The following is a 25061-nucleotide window of genomic DNA, read 5'->3' on the forward strand; positions in this document are numbered from 1 at the left end:
AATGAAGCAATCATTATAGTTTGGGGAAGGAAAAAAATATAAATTATGATCACACAATTTTATTCCCTTCTTTTCAATTATGAACCTGACTCGGGGAAAAATTGTTATGTGAAAGCTCCAAAACTATACCAGTCGTTCCCCTTTGTTTAAAAGACTCCTTGGATATATACTCCAGATGATCAAGAGTTACATTCAAATTAAAATAGTCTGGAATAATGGTATCTGTCAGGGTATAAATGACCTGGCCCAGTGGCTAGTGCAACCCCCAACAAGCATAAGAGCCGATTTGTCACAAGAGACCTGAGGAGAATTCTCCCCTAAGTAAATCATACTTGATTCTACCGGCAACACTAATGAGTCTGGAAAAAAATGTGGGAAGCTAGTATGTTCAATTACAATGATATCTGGATAAAGCCTAATAGTAAAAGTATTTCTTACATTGTTATAATATAAGATAAAGACAAATATGAGATATTTCTCTGAAGAAGACCTTCCCTCAGGCAGGCTTCACGTTCAGAAATCCAAGTACACATTTTTACAAATGTAGAAAAACAAGGAAATACATGAAAACATCCACGTGTTCACCTTTGAGTAGTGGGATGATCGGGAAATGAATTTATTGTTCATGATTCTGTATTTTCCAAATTTTCTTTAATAAACACGTAGCATTTTAATGAAAAAACCTTCTAAAATACGTAAATACACAACAAATTTAATAAAAAACAAAGACTTAGATTCTGGATTCTGCTTCCATGCTGATATTTGAATGTCCTAGTTTCAAAAAACTAAAGTGATCTCTCTAAAGAGCAGTGCAGTATTCATTTTAATAAGTGAACTTGAATCATGAACTTCAAAACGCAGCAGATCTTCATTTCATTTCATTCCATTAACAAAGATAAAACAACATTCCTTTGGGGGAAAACTTTTACTTAAACATGTTTCAGCTATCAGTGATAACAGAAAAGGAAATATTTATGAGTCTGAGTAAAAGAAAGAGAATACTTTCAAGTTCTTAACGAAAGGCACTTTTGGAGGAGAATTAGCTAAAGGGAAAAAAATGGCATAAGGAGTTGAAGGAAAAATAAATTATTTATCGGCTCTCCTGCAGCGTCTTCTAAACTTTAGCTATGCATGAAAAGATGCCTGATGTGAATTACATTGTAGCACATTTCCATTTAGAATTACATTGTAGGTTTCAAAACACCCTTGTTCTGTGTGCATGTTACAAGTATGTAAAGCCAGTCAGGTACAGTGCTAACCTCATCATGTAAAGAGAGCTCTCTTTACAGGGTAGATGTATTCCTGGAAAGATATATGCAAATAAAATTATATTTGAAAAGTACCTGGAAATTCGTGCTGCAAGTGAAACCTTTAGGAAACCAAGAATCCTTGGATAATACGGAAACAAAACAAAACAAAACAAAACACTAAATCATCCATCTGGCAAGCTTAAATGTTTTTCATATTTGCTTTCTTCCAAAGGGACATGTTTGGACAATATGCAGGGAAACCCCTGACAAAATCTATTACTTATACTAAAGGTTAGAATTTCAGTTTAAGAATAAAGAACAGTTGACTAGTTAGAACAATCTGAGTAGAACTAAAGCAAAACATACACCCTGCCCCAAGAGGTAAACAATACTGAAATCTGTTTCCCATCCTAAGAATTTTCAGCATACTTGACTAATTTAACAATGAATTTTCCCCTTTATTTTAATTGATGGCATCCATAAGCCAGTTGGCACTATTAGGAGGTATATGAGTTCCAGATAGCTTTAAAAGAGTAATTATTTTCAGACCATTCATGTATTTTTAAATATTTAATCTAGAATTCAGAATATAGTTTGCCTTGTGTGTTTGACATTTTGTCAGGGAAAATACAAATGCTTCAAAACAATGATAATATCAACTGTGATTACAGCAAATTAGAATCACATCCTCAGTCTCCTCCCCTGGGGTGGTTCTGGGACCAAGACATACACAGCTCAAGAAATTAAAGTGCAATAACTAAGTTGCCTTGACATTGAGCAAGAAAAACTGGAGGTTACCTGAATCGGGAGTGCGGTTCCCTCAGTTCTGGTGGAAGACTGTCACTCCCAGGAGAAGCTGCGGGAATGCAAGAGCCCTGAAGATGCAGCTCTTAGATTGGCTAGACCACCCCCCAGTTCTGCAAATCTACACCTGGAACACCCATTGGGTCCTAAGCATGATCACTGTCTTGGGGCAGATAGCATGACATAAGTGGGGAAAGAATGCTGATTTTGTTATTAATAACAACAGCTACCATTATTATATCCCTTCCACTGGGGCTCCTCATAGGCTAGACCTTCTGTAGATTTTACCTCAACTGTTGTCAATAACACTGTTCCAGAGAAGGTAATACTATCTCCATTTTACTCATAGGAAAACTGGAACTAAGTTAAAGTGATTTGCCCAAAGTCACACAGGTAGTGAATGGCAGAAGGGAGCTTTTCTCAATCCATATCTGAGTCTTACTCCCAGGGTTTTTCCAGTGTGCCAAGCTTCAGATGAAGAATCAAGAATTTATGCCAGTCGTGGTAGCCAGCCTCCAAGATGGCCCCAGGGATCCCAGCTATTCCTCCCTTGCATAATCTCCTCCCACACTGCACCAGGTTGACCTCTGTGACCAAGGGCATATGGCAGAAGTGATGGTATATCACTTTTTTTCTTTTTTTTCAATTCCAAAATCTTTAATCTTCATATTAGGTATATCACTTTTGAGATTAGGTTATAAAATGCTGTGGTTTGCCTCTTGAATTCTCTTTCTGTCTCTTTCTCTGTCTCTGTCTCTCCCTCCACCCCCTCTGTCTCACCTTTCGCTCTTGGAGAAGCAAACTGTCATGCTGTAAGCAATCCTACGAAGAGGCCCACTGGTGAGGAACTGATGCCTCTGGCCAACAGCCAGTGAGGAACCAAGGTGTGCCAACAACCATGTGAGTGAGCTGGGAAGCAGATGCTCCAGCCCCAATAAATCTTTGAGGTGGCTGCCAACCTGGACAACAGATTGACTGCAACCTCATGAGAGACAGAATCAACCAGCCAAGCTGCTCCCAATTTCCTTAACTTCAGCAGCTGTGTGACATAATGTTTGTTGTCAAGCTGCTAAGCTTGGGGGCAACTTGTTACACACATAACTAAAGCACCAGTATTTGTGAATTTCACGAAGATGATAAAATATGTAGTTGGTTCCCTAGCACACTACATATGCCAAGCCTTGCACTAAATACCATGAGAGAAATTTAAAAGCATAGGAATAACATGACCCCAGCCCTCAAGTAACTTTGAGCTGGAAGGAAAGAAAAAAACATATATGTAGGTAGATCACAAATATTTTAAAAAATATTTCAGTGGTTTTTCTCTTGGCTTTTCTGTATACCATTATCTTCTCCCTAGTTAGCCCAAATTATCTAACCAGATGCTTTGGGGATAGTAGGATTATTACAGAAGAGCTACAAAGAAAAAGAAAGGGTTATAGTTAAGCTTCTTAAATTCAAAATAGCATTTTTCTTGCAAGATAATTGGTTATAATCCAGACATTGTTGAGAAGGAAACAATTTTCTAAATCCTTTTAGCTCCCATGTAATATATCAAGAGCTAGTCCTGGCATATTAAATCATAGACTTTCTTTCATGATGTACAGAATATAACCTCCTACCTAGGATGGCTACACAGGAGCAGAAGGAAATATGACACAGGAGGAGTAAAGAAAAAGTCAACCTGTGGTGGACACTGTGGTCCCCCAGACTCCCCCTCAGAACTGAAGGACCCACCCTTCCAGATGCTGGAGTGCTGCTGGCAGACAGCCCTCAGCTAAAGGGTCACTTTGCCCAGGCTATACCCCTTTGCAGGGCAGTTCTCATCCTTCACCTGGTAGATGCAGGGCAGTAGAAAGGCTTGGCCCTCTTGCCGCAGCTCAGGACAACTCTAACGAGCCATCCCTGGTTTCCCACGTGCTGGCTGGAGCCACTGAGACTGCATCACAGCACAACTTCTCCCTCTGCCCAGTCAGGCTTCCTTCCTTTGCCTCCCATGAGTAGTGATCCCGAGAGGACTCCCTGATAAACTTCTGGAAACTGATCTGTCTCTCAGCGTCGGCTTTCCAGAGAACCCAAGCTGCGACATGGTCCCTTTGGGTCCAGTGGCACGTGGGTAGAAGGAGAGGGGGAGATCTGCAGGATCTGACATGTGTCCTGAACCACAAAGTCCTGGAGAGGAAGGAGCTGCTGACACACTACTGGCAGTTGGCTTCTTACGCAGCTCGCTATCTGGGACCTAAGAGATCACCCTGTGGGCTGGCACTGCACCAACGCATGGGGCCCTGACACGGTGAGGAGGATGGAGTAGGAGAGTCGGGCAAAGAGAAGATCAAGGTCGTTCTCCTGACTCTTCCTGGTTTCCAATGCTGAGGAAATGCTAAGCTGAGGGCCAACAGACCAGCCATGGGCCCCTCCAAGCTACGTATGTGGGAAGAGACTGCTCAGTCTAGGGGCCAGTTAATGGATATGCAGAGTTTCAGAGGGTCTTCAGTCCTGAGACAGCAAGGGAAAGCTAAGGCAGCCCGGAAAGGAGACAAGATCGAGGTGGAACTGGAAAAGGTCAGATGCAGATTCAGCAGCAGCTGTCAGCAGTGGATTGGAGCAGAATGGCCGGGGGTGGGGCCAGACCAGCAGCCATGAGCAGTGGATTGGAGCAGAATGGCCGGGGGTGGGGCCAGACCAGCAGCCATGAGCAGTGGATTGGAGCAGAATGGCCGGGGGTGGAGCCAGACCAGCAGCCATGAGCAGTGGATTGGAGCAGAATGGCCGGGGGTGGGACCAGACCAGCAAAACCCAAAGGACTAGGTCAAGGCTGGAGAGCCCGCTTTCACGCCAGTCCTCTAAGGTCACATAAACCACTCCTCCTTCCCCCCTATTCTTTGCTACAATATTAGAAAGGAGGAGAGAAGGGAGCATGGAGCTCTAAAGACTGACGTATTTAGCGGAGTCATCCAAGCAGAGAGACTCCTGTCAGCCTCAGTAAAGGTAATATGACTTCAATGGTGGTTGGAACGATCTCATGAGATGCTGTAAATAAAAATGAAAATGTACATTTGTAAAATGTATTAGGCTATCAAGATACCTAACCTCTTCTCTTTGACATTTCTGTTTTTGTAAAGTCTTTGTTTTCAAGAGGATGAAATAAATATTTAGGATTGGAAACATATTAAATTAGATGAAAACTGCATGTGTAAGCATTACCAGTGCATTGTACAAGCTGAGAGCCAGCAGACCTGCCATGATGCCCCCACCAAGTGGGCGCTTGCTGTAGCGTAGACTGGTCAGATGAGAAGCAAGACTTGAGAGAAATGAAGCAGGGTCTGTAGACATCAAGAGTGAGGGGAAGGCCAAGTCAGCTGTCCCTGGTGATTAAGAGTCTCTGAAAGAGAATATGTGAGAACTAGAGTAACCACACGTCCCAGTTTTCTTAGAAGAGTTCTGGTTTATACAGAAGATCCTCATGTTCCATCCAGTTAGTCCCTTTCATTCTCAAAAATAGCCTAGTTTACAGGGCTTCCCTGGTGGCGCAGTGGTTGAGCGTCCGCCTGCCAATGCAGCGGACACGGGTTCGTGCCCCGGCCTGGGAGGATCCCACATGCCACGCAGCGGCTGGGCCCGTGAGCCATGGCTGCTGAGCCTGCGCGTCTGGAGCCTGTGCTCCGCAGCAGGAGGGGCCACAACAGTGAGAGGCCCATGTACCGCAAAAAAAAAAAAAAAAAAATCCTGGTTTACATAAGAAATTACATGGTCACCTTAATTAAAATTTATTTCTTCAGAAGGAAATAATTATATATTTAACAGTAATTTTTTCCGCTTAAATAATCTTATACTGAATCCTTTGATAAAACTAAAAAACATTAAACATGACCCCTCCCATTAAAAGTGAAAGAGAAAGACATGGATTGATTCTTGGCTTGGACAGTGATTACTAGATGTTTCGCTTTGTTTTGCTTTGTGGGGGGGCTCAGAAGGAGACCAGATCATCTACAGACAACACGAAGAGACCCAATTTCCTTTGCACATCTCGATTCACGGGGAGGCAATTTGCAACCCCAAACACATGCATGAAAAAATTAACCATCTTAGGCAGCCAATTAAGGGCTGAACAAGTGGCACAGGCAAGATGGTTACTGACATTCTAAGGAGAAAGAAACCACTAGCAGTTCCAGTTGTTCTCGGGAGTGTCGTATAAGAGGTGTGTCTAGATCCCCATCTCAAAAGAGACGTAGGAGAACAGATGAATGGATAAAGAAGATGTGGTACACATGTACAATGGAATACTACTCAGCCATAAAAAAGAATGAAATAATGCCATTTGCAGCAACAGGGATGGACCTAGAGATTATCATACTGAGTGAAGTAAGTCAGACAGAGAAAGACAAATATTATATGATATCACTTATATGTGGAATCTAAAATATGACACAAGTGAATTTATTTACAAAACAGAAACAGACTCAAAGACAAAGAAAACAAACATATGGTTACCAAAGGGGAAGGGGGAGCAGGAATACATTAGGAGTTTGGGATTAACAAATACAAACTACTATACATAAAAGAGATAAACAACAAGGTCCTACTGTATAGAACAGGGAACTATATTCACTACCTTGTAATAACCTATAATGGAAAAGAATCTGAAAAAGAATATATATATATAACTGAATCACTTTGCTATACACCAGAAGCTAACACAACATTGTAAATCAACTATAATTCAATTTAAAAAAGAGAGAGAGAGAGAGGAGAGAAGCATCCATACAGGCAAAAAGCAAACTCCCTGGGTAGTCTGCAGGCAGAGGTGGGAGGAATCAGAGGACCAGCAGAGACAGGTTTGCCGGAAGTTCAGGGTTGCTGCAAGTATCAAAGACATAACCTTAGAAGGATGGTGAGAACTGGATTAGGAGGGGGTCCAGGATGGGGAAATCCTGCCAGATTTCTGGAGAAACATAAATCCTCTGGGATTGTTGGTAGGAGAGAATTTGAAATACTGGAGTTAGTTACAAAGATGCAGACTGAGATGAGAGTAGTTGTCAAGATGGCTGGCTTTGCTGTCGTTACAATCTAATTTTTTGAATAGGTAACAGTCTTGCGGTTAAAATGTCAAAATGTACAAAATTATATATGATTTAAAAACTTCCCTACTCTTCTCCACAACCTGTTTCCTCTCCCTTTTCTTGTCTATCCTTCCAGAGATATTCTATACCATAGAAGCCAAGAATAGTCTCATTCACTCCCTCCATTTTGGTTTACATCAATGACAGCATGTTATATAAATAATTCTGACCTTGGTTTAGTTTTTTCATCAATTCTTGAAGATTGTTCTATGTCAGAATATTAAAACTCAGATTTTCTATGGCCTCATAGTATTCCATTATATGGACATATCATGGCTTATTTAACAGTCTCCTACTAATGGAAATCCTAATCTTTTCCTATTAATAACAATGTTGGTAGTTTTGCCCTTCTACATTCACCATTGCACACCTCTAAGTACACCTGTAGGATGTTTCTAGAAGGGGAATTTCTAAAGCAAAAGATATGTGCATTTGTAATTTTGAAATATTTTGTGGCATTGCCCTTCATAAAAGTTGCACCTATTGCATTCCTACCAGAGGATCTGGTTTCCCAAAGACCAGTGAACTCAGTGGGCTGTTAAACTTTTTAATTTTGGGCCTGTACTGAGAGGTGGAGATAGAGGTGAAAAATACGGCTTCCTCTATTCCTGCTATTTCCTGAGAAGTAAAGGGGGCGCCTATGGCTCTCTCTACCTTTGTATTCATTGCCCCACCCCCCAGGAAGGTAAGGTCACTTATCAGATTAATAAATTTAGGAAGCATAGACTAATCATTCTCTTCTAAGCTTCTCTTCCCTGGCACAAGTTGCCCCAGAAAACTCTTCTTCTTTCCTCCATGCAGCATAGAGAGGCTGCCATATTCTGGGGGTCAGTCCACGACCGATTTGAGTCTCACGCTAAACTTCATCTTACAAATTAGCCCTTATCAGTAATGAGGAGATTTTAGCCCCCATCTGCTATTCCCTTGTTTTATTCCTCAACTTGTTCACAGCTCAGACAGGGAAGAAGGTCGGAGACCCAAGTAGGTGGTTCCAATTTAGAGAGATGTTAACTATTTCCTAGAAGTTTACTTCTCAACTAGGAAAAACTATCAAAGACTTCAGTTGTCTACCCAGGAAGTATTTTTCCAAGTGAGGTCATCTGCCTCTGAATCACTGGGAATGTGAGAGTGGGGGAACTATGTAAAATGCAGATTCTGGGCCCAAGCCGGAATCGCCGAACTGGAATCACTGGGTTGTGGGGGAGAGAGTGGGAGGAAGAGGTGAGGTCCAGGGGTTTTCGTTTTACAACAAACTTCCTTCAGTGAGTTTAAAGCACGGTTTAGAGAGCATCGCACTCAAGGGTTATTACTAGCCCTAAGAAAATCCTATGTAACCTATATGATTATGGTGACCAAAGCCAAGGAAAGAAGAGGCGAAAGAAAGTATGACTCAGGAGAGAAAACCTGAAATGTTAAGAACTGGCAAGTACTAGCAAGGAATAGCAGGGAAGAAATATGCATGAGGCTCTTAAAGAAACAGATAAATAACTTTCTCCTATTAGGGATGGTACTTCAAAGCTGAGTGGCATCAAAGAAGAGGGATGAATAGGACAAATGAAAGCCGTGGGCTTCAATTATTTATCGGCATGGTGAAAAATGAAATTTGGGGGATTCAGAGCCTTCCACATATTCTAAATAAACTGCTCTTGCCAGGCTAGATTAAGGAGTACATCGTGAGACTGGATGTTCATTAGTTGCCTTTACATTGCTCTACCTATCCACAATACAACTGAGAAGTTATTATCTCCTACTTGTTAGTTGCCTATTAACAGGGGAAAGTAATTGCTTCAGAAATTATTCCCTGGAAAGTGCTTAAGGTCTAATGTTGAGAAATGTATCTGCACACATGTTTGCATATAAGCCAGGAAGTAGCCTGACATGCTGATGCTTCCTCACGCTGCCTGGGCTACAAAGCAGGCTTCAGTCTCTCTCACCTAGTTGTTCACATCCATCCTTCCGAAACCAGGTATGAACCAGCTTCATGGCCAGAGAAGCCTCCATAAGGGGAGCCAAAACTTGCTGGATTGGTTAAATCACTTTAACCCAATTTAATTCATTAGTTATCTTATGAATGTCTATTTTTTACATTTACACTAAAAGGTTGTCAAGTTTTGGTGTAGTATGAAAGCACAGCCACAGTTATCTGAAAAGATCAAATATCCTTCTCCTTTCCATCTACATGTCTATGTATGGCCAAATTTTCTTTATATAGGGCTTCCCTGGTGGCGCAGTGGTTGGGAGTCCGCCTGCCGATGCAGGGGACGCGGGTTCGTGTCCCCGTCCGGGAGGATCCCGCGTGCCGCGGAGCGGCTGGGCCCGTGAGCCATGGCCGCTGAGCCTGCGCGTCCGGAGCCTGTGCTCCGCAGCGGGAGAGGCCACAGCAGTGAGAGGCTCGTGTACCGCAAAAAAAAAAAAGAAAAAAAAAAAAATTTCTTTATATAATACTTCAGTCAAAACCGCACATTATAAAACAATGAATAAAGAAGCAGATATGAGAATACAGCTGTATTCGACCAGGCCAGGTACTGTCTAGTTCATTCATTCACTGGCACATACACTCCATGTCACGTTTCCTTGGCCAGGCAGATCCTCTCTCTGATCAGACATTAGCGGCATCACCAAATACTACAGAAAAGCAGCATTATGAGTACAGGCGATTGGATCAAAGGAGACAAATCATGAGAATGCACTGATACAATTTTCAAAATACTTGATTGAATGAAATGCAAAATGAAAACTTGAAATACTTTTTAATCACTTTTCAAATTGCCAAAGGTTTTCCTCATTACTAATGATATTATATCTAACGTGGGCAGAAATACATTCTGGCATTCTGCTCATGTGAACATTGATTCGCACATACTTTATGAAAGAATGACAGTTACAGATTTTTAAATCTAAAAACAATGCTGCAGGGCCTCAGGATTTGCACGATTCCAGGGGTTGCTATTTACATGAAGCTGACATCAAAGTGGAGTTAACACAACCGTAGGCAGTGATCCTACATGCACACACTTTGACTCAGATAGTCCAGTTGTAAGAACCTGTCCTTAGTAAGTGATTAAGGATGTGAGCAAAAACCAAAGTCCTCATCACCAGGTAGTCTATGATAGTGCAAAATGAGGAAAAACATAAGAATCAATAACACATGAAATAAATGGGTATATCTATAGTCTGCAACCACTAAGAATCAAGGAATAGGTATATATACAGTGACTTTTAATGACATGGCACTAAAGCATCATGGAGCTGAAACAGTATGTATGGGATGAAACATTTTTCATTGGTAACTGTAATCAAACATAGTTGAGCATCATCGTACTACAGTGGTAAAGTGCATAGCTCTGCAGTCAGATTGCCTAGTTCAAAATCAGGCTTTGACACTTATTAACCAAGGAGTCTTGGGCAAAGTTCTTTGCCTAGTGGGGATCTGGAATGTGGTTACTGCTTATAGCCATGAGCATCCAGAGAGCAGAGGGAAGTCAGGAAAGGCTCCATCTTTCTACCTGCACAAGAGGCTAATGGGAGCAATATTTCTTCCAAATCTTTCCATGCCATCTGAGAGCAGTCCCAGCCAGGCCTGCTCTCAACAGCTTCCGCAGCTCCTACCCACCTGCCACCTGCATCAACATTAGAATGCCCAGTGCGGGGCTTCCCTGGTGGCGCAGTGGTTGGGGGTCTGCCTGCTGATGCAGGGGACGCGGGTTCGTGCCCCGGTCCGGCAAGATCCCACATGCTGCAGAGCGTCTGGGTCCGTGAGCCATGGCCGCTGAGCCTGCGCATCCGGAGCCTGTGCTCCGCAGCGGGAGAGGCCACAGCAGTGAGAGGCCCGCGTACCGCAAAAAAAAAAAAACCGAAAAAAATAAAATGCCCAGTGCATGTTTTGTAAGTTTATTTACTACTGGTAATTTGGCTTCTTTGAAGCTTAGAGTTTCTTACTTATTGATTTACTGATTTAACTATTTATTTATTTGCATTTGGAACAAAATACCTAATCACAGATGCAAAGGTATTCCAGCAAACTATTATCGTCAGCTGTTTTCCTTAGCACAGAAGTAGCTCCCTGTGATGTGCTAATGACAATTTGATAACATCATACATCCTGAGGTCAGCAAGTCCATAAAATGGCTACATGGCAAACTATGCCACCTTTCTCACTCTTCAGAGCTTCTCCCTCAGGCTGGGGTACCCTGAGTACAAGTCCTCAGCTTCGAGGTCTGCAAAGAAAACAGTTCTGGAGATCAAAACCCTCCTTCGGCATTCCTGAAGGCCTCCCTGGTCCTGGCCTTCCTCCTCACTGGCAGTGACTGTGATCTACATCAGTGCTGTTCACGCACCTCCCAAGTACCTGGGGGGAACGGTACTCCTCTGGCCACTGGAGGTCAGGTGCAGCCTTATGACTTGCTTTGGCCAGTGAAATGAAGTAGCGAGTTCCACTTTCTGGGTAGAAGGTTTAATGCCCAGTGTGAGGCTCCTCAGTGCTCCCTTCACTGTATCACAATAACTTTCAATGCAAAGTCCCAGATGGTGGAGCCACCGTCAATCAAGGTCTTTGCACGAGGATGACACGGAACAGTCTCCCGGAACGGGAGAAGATGAACCATTGCTGTTTAAAGTCAGCAAACTTTTCTGGAAAAGGGCTGAATAGTAAATATTTTCAACTTTGCAGGCCATATGGTTTCTATCACAGCTGCTCAGCTGTACCCTATGTAGCATGAACGCAGCCCTAAATGATATGTAAATGCTGGTTCCAATCAAACTTTATTTGTAAACTCAGGCAGTGGACCAGATTTAACCTTGAGCCATAGCTTGGCTACCTCTGTTTTTGTTTTTATAGCAAAACTTTTTTTTTAAGTAGAAAAATTATTTCATTTTTTCCTGCTTTATTGTGGTACAATTGGCAAGCAAAAACTGTATATACCTAAGATGTACAAAAAGATGATTTGATACATATATAATGTGAAATAATGACCACAATAAAGCTAATTAACACATCTATCACCTCACATAGTTATCATGTGTGCGTGTGTGTGTGTGTGTGTGTGTGTGTGTGTGTGTGTGTGTGTGGTGAGAACATGCCTGCCTCTGTTCTAAGCCATGAGAATGTTAGGGTTGTTTGTTACCCAGTATAACCTAGGCTTAACTGACCAATAAAGCAACAATAGGTCTCCTAGGGCAGCACGCCTGAGAAACAAGTCACAGGCGGTGACACAAGTTTTCACAGTGACTTAGATCACGGTAAAAAGCCTTTGAAGTAACAGTCATTTGAAGCCTAGGTGCCTAGCCAAAGCAAAAAGATACTGATGAGTTATAGGGAGGAAACAGAGAGGTATTTCTAAAGGAGAAATCAAACTTGTCCTAATAGTTGAAGAAAAATAGTTAAATCTCCTGAGGAGCTGCTGGTGCTTTTCAGAGCCACGAAGAACACCTTCCCCAGCTCCTTACATCCATGCCAGACCTAACACCCGCCACAGACAAAGTCTTCCCGAGAGAAAACCTCTACAGCGTTGGTTCTCAAAATTTAGCCTGAGTCAAGATCACCTGAGGATTGGTCCAAAACCCAGATTGGTGGAGGACTCCGCCCCCAGAGTTTCTATTTCAGGAGGTCTGGGGTGGAGCCCAAGTACGGGACCTTCCCGGGACAGACCCCTCCCCATATCCTCTGCTTTAGCTCCTTTCTGAAGTACTCAGATAATAGTATCTGATGCATATTTCCTGAGTTGGTTTACAGATGCTAAAACTACCACCAAATGTAAGAAATTCACTATTTGATGACCATGAGCACGTAGCCCCCAGACCTACTGACACCTAAGGACGGATAAGGTTAACTCCCATGATACCGCCCTGTTACCTCACCATCAACCAATCAGAGAATTGTGCACAAGCTGATCACAAACACTGGGACGCCCCTCCCTCACCCTGCCTTTAAAAAGGCTTTCCCGGGGGCTTCCGTGGTGGCGCAGTGGTTGAGAGTCCGCCTGCCGATGCAGGGGACGCGGGTTCGTGCCCCGGTCCGGCAAGATCCCACATGCTGCGGAGCGGCTGGGCCCGTGAGCCATGGCCGCTGAGCCTGCGCTCCGCAGCAGGAGAGGCCACAACAGTGAGAGGCCCGCGTACCACAAAAAAAAAAAAAAAGTCTTTCCTGAAACCCATCAGGGAGCTCGGGCTTTTTGAGCACTACCTGTCCTGAACTCTTTGTACAGCGCCCTACAATAAACACTGCCTTTCCTTCACCACAACCCTGTGTCCAGAGATTGGCTTTACTGCACGTGGGCAAGCAGACCCAAGTTTGGTTTGGTAACAGAACCACTACTCTACAGGGTGAGTACCAGTTCCACCTTGAGGAAGAACAGAGAGGAACCTTCAGATTCAACAGGTCCTGCATTCTGAGTGGTGTTTTACTCATGGTTATGACCCACGGCTTCAAGGTTAAAGTGGCATAGAATTCAATCCTATCACTGCCATTCACCACTAGTGGATGACCTTGGACAATTTACTTCTCCGAGCCTGTGATCCTTCTTCAGGGAAGATATGGTAAGAATACTTACCTCCACAGAGTTGAGAGTGAACATGTAACACGAGTCAGGCTTCTAGAATGATGTGGGCTAGAAATCTCAGAAAGCATCTCCCCTGTCTGGTGCCCCTCCGTATGGCCCCCTCTCCACTGGCACCTCATGGGTCAGTAATCCAGCCTGGGCTTCCTTAGGTAGTAACTGGCTCCCCCATAGAGAACGTGGACGCTGCCAGGCTTCTTAAAGGACAGTTGTGGAAATGGCATGGTGCTGTATCTGCTGCATTCTATTGGCCCAAACATGTCACAAGGCTTTCCCAGGTTCAAAAGCAGGACAAAGAGGCTTGAGGGGAAGGAGCTGCCTGCGTACAAGAGAAGGAGGGGAATTGCCGGCTGCCATCTTTCTAGAATGCTCATGTGGTTGAGAGGTTAAAAGGAATTAATAGAGACAAAATGTTTGGCACACAGAATGGGCCAGTTCTACTCCACTAACCCTGGAGAGTCTGGTGGTGAACAAGCTCCAGAGTCACCCTTATTCTTGCCAAGATGGCAGCAGTAACCCCCTGCTGGTTTCCCTGCTTCCCCTTTTGTTTCTGCTCTAACCGCTGTGTCTGTTAGAAAAAGCAAGTCAGATGATATCACACCCCGGCTTCAGACCGTCCAGTGGCCTCCCATGATACTTAGAAAAAAGTGCACTGTTTACCCTCTCCCCGATTTTGCCTCTGCCCAGCTCTACAGCCTCGTTTCCTCTACTCTCCCCATCACTCACCCTGCTCTGGCTGCACGGGTCTCTGCAGTTCCCTGAAATGACAAGCACTTGCTCTTTCCCTTTGCACTTGCAGTTTCCCTTTTGCGGAGTAGCCTTTCTTCACAATCCAGGCTTAATCTCTTAATTCTCAGGTGTCTGCTCAACTATTTCATCAGAGAGGCCTTCCTGGCCCACGCTACCCAAAGGACATGTATCATCATTATCTAGTCACTTACTTCCTCTTACTTTTCCATCACAGTAATCATCACTACTTACATACATATCGATTTATTTGTAATTATCTCTCCCACTGGCAATAGACCTTGTAAAAAAGAAATAACAATCCAAAAATGGAGTCATTTGCCCCCATGACAGTAAACAAAGACATATTTGCAAGTCTCAACCTCTCCCAGGAATGTGACCTTTGAAGCACATGATCTGAAATTTCCTCACCAGCCCTACTGAGGTCATCTGCATAATAAAACCCTGCTGTTCCCTTTAATCCAGGGAAAGAAAACAATTCAGCCTGGAAGCCTGGAAGATAACCTCCAGGCTGAAGACAATTCCTTCTTTTCTTTTGCTTATAACTTCCTTGCCCCACCCTCCTGCCTATAAAAACCTTCCATTTTGTGCACCTCCTTGGCTTCCCCTTCTGTTTACTAAATAGGGTGCTACCTGATTCAAGAATCCTTGAATAAAGCCAATTAGATCTTCAAATGTATTCGATTGAATTTTTAACAGCCTCATGTGGGTTTATTGATTCTGTCCTGTTCACCTTTGAATCCTCACCACCTAGTGACTGGCATTAGTAGGAGCTCAATAAATGTCTGAGTCTGGGGAGGGAGGGAGCCTTTGAATGCGACACGACCCCCTTAGATTCAATGTTATCTGAGAGTCTAGTCAAGTCTACGGAAGAAACTTGCCTACAAAAACGTGGCAATATTCATCGGGCAGTCTCCCCCACCTCTCTGCATGGCGTGATTCTTTCACAGGCATCTTTATCGTGTTGCAAATTCTGTTTCACTTAGACCCCAGGCAGGCGTGTGAGAACGGAATGTATCCTTAAAACCTACTCTTCCGGTTTCCCCAAAAGCAGTGTTTCAAAGAGTACTTCTGGCCATTTGTCTTGTTTTCCCTTTTCTGTGATTAGTGATGGTCAAGATGAAAGCAATCTGCTAATAAATCTTTTCAAGAGCACGTTAACTGCGATGCTCACGTTCAGATTTTTTAGCCTCAAAACAAAATGCTCAAGGGAAGTCATGTTAGATGAGCTGAAATAAGATCCAGGGCTTTGTTTTTAACAAACAACACGGTGAACAGCCAGGCAGTGGGGAAGTGAAGACTTTTTGAACAAAAGAGACAGTGTAGTAAGGTTAAGAGCATGGATTTGGTATCTGGCAGAACTTGAATTCTGGCCCCAATGCTTACAAGGTCTGTGGCCTTGGGAATGTTGCTTAAGCTCGGTTTTCTCACCTATAAAACAGGGATCATAATTATCTATGTCATAGGACTGTTTTAAGGCATACATGAGTTCATGAATAAGAAATGTTTGGTATAGTGCCTGTCAGTATTAAGGGTCTAGGTAATGTAGGCACTGCATCACTATGTTAAAACAGGACCATCTAAAACCCTAAAGCGACATTCTCTAATACATTACGTGCCTGGTGTTTGGGACAAGAGAGCTGGTTTCCAACCAGTGGATGAATGAGAAGGCAGTACAAGGAAAAGCTGCTAGGATCATCAGAAATGGGAAGAACATTTGAGTATGAATGAAACCGCTAGGAAAGATCCAGCTCCTCAGCCAGCAGAGCCCTGAATTGCTACCGTAAAAGGAAGTGGCAGAACTCAGTAAAATTGAGGTTTGGGGGAAGGCTCTTTTGACAGAGGAGATAACAGAGGTCCGCAGAATCTAAGATCTGCCAAAGATATACCATCCCCAACCTCTCCAGGAAGCAAGACCACCCCCCTCCCCCCGCACACACACACACACACACACACACACACACACCATCCAAAGCATTTGGAAAAGAAGAAAACTCATCGGGCAAAACTGAAGTCAGAAACTCACAGCCCCTGCAAACACAGGCCAAGCTTTAACTTTCAAAGGGAATCCAATATCTAAGCTAATTGGAAATGTTAGGTCAATGACTTACGCTATAGAACCTAGCCCCAGATGAGAGGAAGCAAAACGTTCTCTCATTCTTGAAACCAAAGCAAGCCTCCTTATATTTCTAAAGAAAACCTTATCTAAGTGGATGGTCAAAGAAGCTGGCAATGGTACAGGAGGCCTTCTCTTTTCTACCGGTAGATTTGCGCTCTCCAATGAGGCTATTTCTACCCAAAGTGCAAAGAGGAAAATCTCCATTTTGTTCACGTTTGAGTATAAAGCAAAGCTGAAGCGCCAGATCCTGCCTTCCCTTTCAAGCTCTTGCTTCACTGTAATGGTCAGCTCAGACACCCTGCAGCCAACAGGAAATAAGTAAATATTGTCAGGGTTTTAAATTGCTGTCTATACATTGCTGTAGGGGGAACATCACAAGGGACTCCAGTGAAAGCAAGAACGCAGCAAAGTACTTTAAACTTAGAGTCAGAAAACGCCCTTTATTCTCTAGCAACACACGCAGAATTGAGCCTTAGGAAGTACACAACTCCGAATCTTCTAGGACAATCTAATTCATGTTTTATACTTTGCAATAAAGACTCTTTAGTAAGTGATTGCTATATGTGGATGAAAAATTAGTCGAACTAGATAATGGGTACCTTCTTGATGTGTCTGTAGGCTGGATAGAGGAGAACCAGGTGTCTGCTTCACTCAGGAGGCGAGGCAGGACTGATGAGGGAGCAGACGTTACTCCCTTGAAAAGGTAGTACAAGAGAAAGTCCCTAATGGCCAACAGTCCAGTTATACAAAAATCCAAGCCCAGGGGCTTCCCTGGTGGCGCAGTGGTTGGGAGTCCGCCTGCCTATGCAGGGGACGCGGGTTCGCGCCCCGGTCCGGGAGGTTCCCACATGCCGCGGAGCGTCTGGGCCCGTGGGCCATGGCCGCTGAGCCTGCGCATCCGGAGCCTGTGCTCCACAATGGGAGAGGCCACAACAGTGAGAGGCCCGCGTACCGCAAAATAAAAATAAAATAAAATACGGCATTGTTTCTCATCATCAAAAAATAATAATAATAATTAAAAAATAATAATAATCCAAGCCCAGGATCTCCCTCAGCTTGCATCCCTGGCAACACCGCAATCCTACACAACTTTCGTCTTTGCAGCATGTACATATGCAGACGGTCTGCTTGGTCGGGGGGTGTGGAGGTGCCTCTCATACCCCTCTATTTATGAGTTGGCTTTATTAACAACAGAGCTTTTTTTGCCAAAGATGAAAGTGGGGGCTTAATGGAGAAGAAAAGGTGGCTTGGATTAAGACATAGATGGATCAGTCATGGTTGTATTTGAGAGAACTACTTAAAATGTGGGTAATACATCGTCTATTCCATTTATTCATCAAAGTTGTATCAAGCACCTATTCTCTGCAGGAACTAGGGTAACAGATAAGGTTGAAAAGATGGAATCAAAAATAGGAGCTTATAGTCTGGAAAAGGGAATAAAACATTTACATAAATAATCAGAAGATACAGAGTTCATAATACATGGCAGAGGAGATGTAGATGCAGATACAGTGATTACACTGGGACCTATAAAGATGGACATACAAAAGGAAGAAGCATATGTAAATTTTGTGGCTGGGAAAGCATTGTCCGCATACAGCAGATGATAGAAATGGGATTTAAAGTTAGAAAAGTAGGTTGGGGCCAGATCCCATAGGTTGGGCCCTGGATGAGTCGGTTAAGGAGGGTGTACTGTATTTCTGAAACCAGGCAGGACCCTGTGGGGCTCCTGGGTACAAAAGCCTTTCTGTTTCCCCAGTTCTTGTTTGTAGGAAATAGGCTTCATTGACCCTCTATGACCTTCCTTGAGTTCCAAAGGGTGGGTTCAAACGGTTGCTAATCAGGGAAGGGAGGGCACACAGAGACAAGGAAGGAACAGTCAAGAAACAATAGTGCAGCCTTGGGGCAGGTCCTGGTCCCCCCTCAAGGGATATGCATAACAATATCTTTGAGCTGCTTTGCAGATACTGAAACCCCCCTCCCCCAGGTAGAAGAAGTTAACTGTGTGCTGCTCACAAGCACGCAGACCCCAGACCGGCTGGAACCAGAACGTTGATGATGTTGACTCCCAATCCTCACCACCAACCAATCAGAAGAATGTCCATGAGCTGATCACGCCCTCCTTTTGAACCATTACTATAAAACTCCTCACTACGTCCTCAAGGTCGGGACACACAGTTTTGAGGGCTTTAGGCTGTGTGTCCCCCTTTGCCAGGCAAAGCAATAAAGCTATCCTTTTCTATTTCACCCAAAACTCTGTCTCCACAAATCGATTCGGTACCAGTGCACAGAGGCCGGATTTTGGCTATGTTTCTTACACATCAGAGCACCAATTAATTGTTTTGATCAAGGAGTGATATGTTCACGGCTATGTTTCTCAGCCAGTAGCATCACGTAGAGAGATATCTTTGGGCTCTAAACTTATTTGATCAAGCATCCTATTTTTTAAAAAAGCATGCAATAGATGCATGTTCATTTATGTTATATACATGAGCCACTGTCCTGATACACTATGTACATAGTAAAGCATACATTTAAAAATAGGAATTAAGAAAAAGTATACAAGATAAATAAGTATGAGTGTTATCATTTTCACCCACACCTTAGTGAATTCTTTGGGTCTATGTATTCTATCTTGGAGACCACTAGGAAAAAACGTAACTTTCCAAGCAGGTAATGGGAGCCCTTCCATTATGCTCCTATGTCTTAGAGTAGAAGAGCAGATGTCCATCTTTGGGGTGAGGGAAGCTGTGGGAAAAGGCTGAAAGGGGAAGAGGCAGGAAATAGGCTCAGTGTCAGGCAGAATGAAATGAAGGCTCAAACTATGCTACACACAGGGGATGCTGTTCAGCTCCTGCGTCCCAGACCATTTCTTGAATTCATTCTAGACTTTGCCCATGACACTAAGGACATGAAAATAACTATCTTCAAAGAGCTTATCTTTAAGCAGAGTAAATAAACATGCCTAGAGGTAGTATTGGGGCCCAGGGCAGGCCACTGTAAATTATGCCTAAATGACATACGGATTATTTGGAATTAAAGTTACTTAAGAAACAGCTGATGCAAGAGGGACACTCTGACCCTCCTCTCTGTCTTCCTGAAAGTAGGAAACAAGTCTCTCCTGTGGGAGGCGCACTCCCTGAATCTGGCAGAAGGACACATTTATCACTAGAGATAGGGAATTTGGGCAGAGAAGCCTGTATAAACGAGCCTGAATAAATTACTTCTTTAATTTACTACCCCAAACCCAAACTCTCTTTAGATTCTTCACTAAAAGAGCACCCAAAACCTAAGTTTTTTTGTCCTGTCAATTCCTCACAAATTTATTGTTTCTTTGCCTAAAAAATACAAAAGCTGCCTCCTTTGGCCTCTTCTTAGAACCCATTTTTATGAAACCTCCATGTACACAAATTAACATTTGTTTCTTTTTCTCTTGTTACTCTGTCTTGTGTCAATTTTATTAGTCCAGCCACAAGAACTCAAGAAGGGTAGAGGCAGAAATTTCTCCCTCCCCAACAGTAGCAAGAGATGTGTATTATTAAAATGCACAAAGAGCTGAAATAATAGAGGCTAGGGTCAGCTCACTTCCCATGGCAGGGGGCAGTGGGTCAGAAAAGGGTTTTCAGAGGAAATGATTGAGCTAGACCTGGAAACACGGCTAGACTCTCTCTTGGTAGACAGAGGTTGGCTATTCCAGGTTAAACACCAGGGGCTGCACTAAGGGGAGAAAGGTAGACTCAAGCTAGATTATAGACAGTGGAGGACTTGAATGTCAGGCCAAGGAGTCTGGGTTAGCAAGTCATGGGTGCCCATGAAGGACTTGAGGAAGAGAAGGGTAGCAAGATATCTATGTCAATAACCACACCAATTGCTACCATTTACAGGTTCTTCCTATTTACCAGTCCCTGTGCTGGTCTCTTTAGCTATATTTTATCATTGAACCCTTACAGCAACCCTCTGAGTTGGGTGTTCTCATTGTCCCCATTTTAAAGAAGAAAGAAAGAAAGAAAGAGAGGAGAGAGAGAGAGAGAAAGAAAGAAAGAAGGAAGGAAGGAAAAAGAAAGTCATTTAAGTTACCTGAAATCACACAACTGATTAGAGGCCAGGCTGAAGTTTGGACCTGCATATCTCTGACTCCTAGCTCAGGCTCTTAACTGCACGCCCATCAAAGCATGCTGGGGCAAGTCTATGGGCCAGAAGTATAGGTGGATGGAGGGAGACACTGAGGCTGAGGAGCTGTGGATTCTACTCCAGGAATGCTCTGGACAGGACTTAGGACCTGAATTAGAGCTGGAAAAAGAATCAGGAGCCAGGTTGGGGTTGGAATTGACAGAACCCAGAACCAAGTACCACTGGAGGACAAGAGGAGGGGAGGGGGAAAGGGAGAACCAGAGCTGCCCCTGCAGTAAGTGCAAAGCCCGGCCTGAGGGATAAGAGTAGACCATCAAAGAAGGAAAGTGTCTACAGATGAGGTTTCCATGATCATCTTGTCTTCAAAGGCAAGATGATGATGGAAAGAGCACAGGTTCTATTAGCTTCAGGTGTACAGTAAAGTGAATCAGTTATATATATACGTATATTCACTGTTTTTTGGATTCTTTTCCCATATGGGTCATTACAGAGTATTGAGTAGAGTTCCCTGCTATACAGTAGGTCCTTGTTGATTATCTACTTTAGATATAGTAGCATGTATATGTCAGTCCCTGTCTCCCAATTAATCCCTCTTTCCCCTTTCCGCTCTGGTAACCATAAGTTTGTTTTCTACATCTGTGACTCTATTTCTGTTTTATAAATAGGTTCATTTGTACCATTTTTTGTAGATTCCACATATAAGCGATATCGTGTATTTGTCTTTCTCTGTCTGACTTACTTCATTCAGTATGACAATCTCTAGGTCCATCCATGTTGCTGCCAATGGCATTATTTCATTCTTTTTTATGGCCGAGTAATATTCCATTATATGTACCACACTACTTTATCCATTCCTCTGTCAATGGACATTTAGGTTGCATCCAGGCCTTGGCTATTGTGAATAGCGCTCCAATGAACACTGGGGTACATGTATCTTTTTGAACTATGGTTTTCTCCGGATATATGCCCAGGAGTGGATTGCTGGATCATATGGTAGTTCTATATTTAGTTTCTTAACACAACTTTGTAAATCAACTATACTCCAATAAAAATTTTGTTTAAAAAATCTCTGCCAGGGGTAACTAAATAAAAATTAATTAATTAATTTAGAAAAGAAAGAAAGAAAGGAAGAGCAAGGGTTCTGGAGTCCAAAGACTCTGGCTTGAACTCAAGGTCTGCCATTCACCAGCCTACGTGAGCTGGAGCATCCTTACATTCCTGACTTTCATTGTCCTCATCTGTAAACTGGGGTGATGACCCCACTCCCACAGGCTTTTGTGAGCATTAAATAAAATGATGCACAAAAAGCATTAGTCTGAGGTCTGATTTTAATGAGTCCTCAATAAATATTCATCCTTTCCCTTCTTCCTCCTTAAGAAATCAGAATGCTTTAATGAAGTGGGGACATGTTATTTTGTTTCATTCTTTTTTACTGAAGTATAGTTGATTGACAATATATTAGTTTCAGGTGTACAGCATAGTGATTCAATTTTTTTATAGATTATACTCCATTTAAAGTTATTACAAGATAATGCCTATATTTCCCTGTGATGTACATTATATTTTAAAAGTTGGTGGCAAAATGCTATTTAGAAAAACATCTTGAAAAGCTATTCTGGTTGTGAAAAGATGGGTTCTAGCCATGATAGGGAAGATGGAGGAGATAAAAAGTAGGTAGGTCAGTGGACTAAAGTAAAATTCATTTTACATTCCAGAAGAAAGGAGATAGTATCCAGCTAGAAATTAACAGACATGAATTAGTCCTCAAAAAAAGGAAGAAGGGCCAGTAAAATGGAGGGAGACTAGAGCCTAAGAAAAAGGGACAGGCACTGAGGCATCCCTGGTTGTGGGAAAGGCCAGGGGAGATTTATAGACCAGAAAAGTCTAATAAATGATTCAAGTTGTCTGTCTGGGCTGTGTTGTGATTCTTCCTTGGTAAAAGTCTATTACATCAGCTGTCTTGAGCTGGGGATGCTTTAGGGAAAAATTTTAAAAGGGTTTGTGGCACATTCAGGTGGACATGGGGTAAAATTGAAAGAAAAGTGAGAGGAGGTGAACCTAGGTCAAGATCAAAAATTATTCGGTGACAGCAGTAAATTGGAGAGACAGGTAATAAAGAAAATGTATTCGTGAGAATATTAAGATTGGAATGGGGCTTCCAAAGAGCGAGAGTGCAAGCCTATTTTTAATTTGTTTTTAAATAGTAAAAGACGATGACCCCATAAGTCTTCAGGACTTGGATTCCTAGACAGCTAATACTTGAATAAACCAGGTATCAGCTGCAGCTCCTTGTCCCTCAACGAGCGAGCTGAACTTGTCTTGAACTCTCCTTCCTCATCATGAGAGTCCAAAAGGCACCGCCATCTTCTTTCTGTGAATTCCCAGCCTCGTTTCCTCATGGTCCCTCCATCCCTGCTCCTTTGCCAGAACTTAGCATCTCCATTCCACTCTCTCTACCAATTCCCACAAAATGACCACTTGAGCCAAGCATCTGTGAGTCGAACCCCTTTACCACATCGTCGTCTGCCAGATGTTCCCACCGTACACAGCCTGACACCCACACAGGCTCCTCCTCGCTCCTTTCCTTTATAAGCTTATTAAATATTTTCTCTGTTTCCACTGTCTTGAATCCTTTTCATCTCATCTTTCCCATCTTCCAAACTTTCCACAGGAAAGAAGAGTGTTTTCATTGTTTTCTTAGAATAAATAAATCCCCCTATCTGAGTGACTCATTTTCATCACTGTTAGAAGCATTTCTAAGTGCCTAGTATCCGCCCCAGGCACATAAGATACTAAGAGAATTCTAGAACTGAGATGGACATCTCCTGCAACCTTCTGGTATTTACAGGTAGAATTAAGTTGTGTGTGTGTGTGTGTGTGTATTCCTATCAATTTGTGACGATGACACAATCATGCTAATCCCAGACAGAAAGTAGAAGTTATCTCCTCTGGGAGGCTTTTTGCAAAATCCGCTCCCATTTTCCCAAGAAAACTTACTCCTTCTCTCTTGTACATATACCCCCGTTCTTTTATGGCAAATGATCATTGGCATGTCTGTCTCCCCTCTAGCTAGAGTTCCCAGTAGCAGGAACTATTAATAAGATACATCTTCGAAATCCCAGGCCCTAGCATAGTTCTTCCTATCTGGAAGGTACTCAGTAAATGCCTTTTGAATGAATAAATGAACAAATGAATATCTACTTTTTACATAATCCTGGAAAGACACAACATCTCAACAGAAGTGTCTGAACAGATTCCACTGTTTCAGCTAATAGTGGAATGTCCCGTTCCCTGTCTCCCGAATTTAGGGAGCTTTATTTTTCTTCTTAGTTGATTTTTCTGTGCAATGTCTTCATTTCCACCATGACAGTCAATGGTTCCTTCAGCAGAGTGCTCTCCTGCTGCTAACGCAGCCATCAGCTGCCTGCCTAGTGCGGTTTTAGAGATGGTTCAAGAATGTGCTTTCCCCAAAGTATCCCTCTTCCCACCCAAACCTTCCCAAATACAAAAATACCTTTCCAACTGAGTTGGAACTGACATCGTAAGAATTTCCACTGTAAGAGTTCCAGAGGGCCACTCTTATATTTGGATGGTAAGGCCAGAGGTCACTTGCATGACAGAGTCACCTCTGCTTAGGATGGATTAAACGCTCAGATTGGTTTGTAGACCCTTGGCAAACAGGGAACAACTCCACACAAATGGTGACCCCAAAGAGGCTTATCTGGGGAAGAACAGCATCAGGGACAAGGCCCCTATCTTGGAAGTGACCCTGACCCAGCAGCATTCTATCAGGTCATGAGTCTCAGACTATGCCTTACAAGACAGTTCTCTGTACCTAAGACGCCACGCCTGCAGAAACAGAGCTTTGGCATTCTTTGTTCCTCCTTGTTCAAAAACCCCACCTGGAATAATTTCTGCTGAATTCATTTAAAAAACGTCTAAGTCTCTGTTGTTCCTTCTGCTCTTTGTAATGAACAAGATTTCTTTATTCTGTGTGTTATCAAGGAAAGCTTCTGGCTTTGTGTCCCAAAGGTGAAGCAGAGCTCACCAAAACAATACCCCGTGAGGGTCCCATCTGAGCTTTTTAGTAGAAAGTAAGGATGCAAAATCCAGCCTGCTTGTATACCCTGTGCTTCACCTTTTGCCATCCGCCTTTTTTCATTTCCATGTCGGCTCAGATTTTTCATGTTTCCCACTGTTTCTTTATTTGCCTCCAGAGTTTAAAATCAAATTGGCCTGAGACACCTTCAAGATGGCAGAGGAGTAAGACACGGAGATCACCTTCCTCCTCACAAATACATCAGAAATATATCTACGTGTGGAACAACTCCTACAG

This window comes from Phocoena sinus, chromosome 16, assembly GCF_008692025.1.
Source record: "Phocoena sinus isolate mPhoSin1 chromosome 16, mPhoSin1.pri, whole genome shotgun sequence".
NCBI lineage: Eukaryota > Metazoa > Chordata > Mammalia > Artiodactyla > Phocoenidae > Phocoena > Phocoena sinus.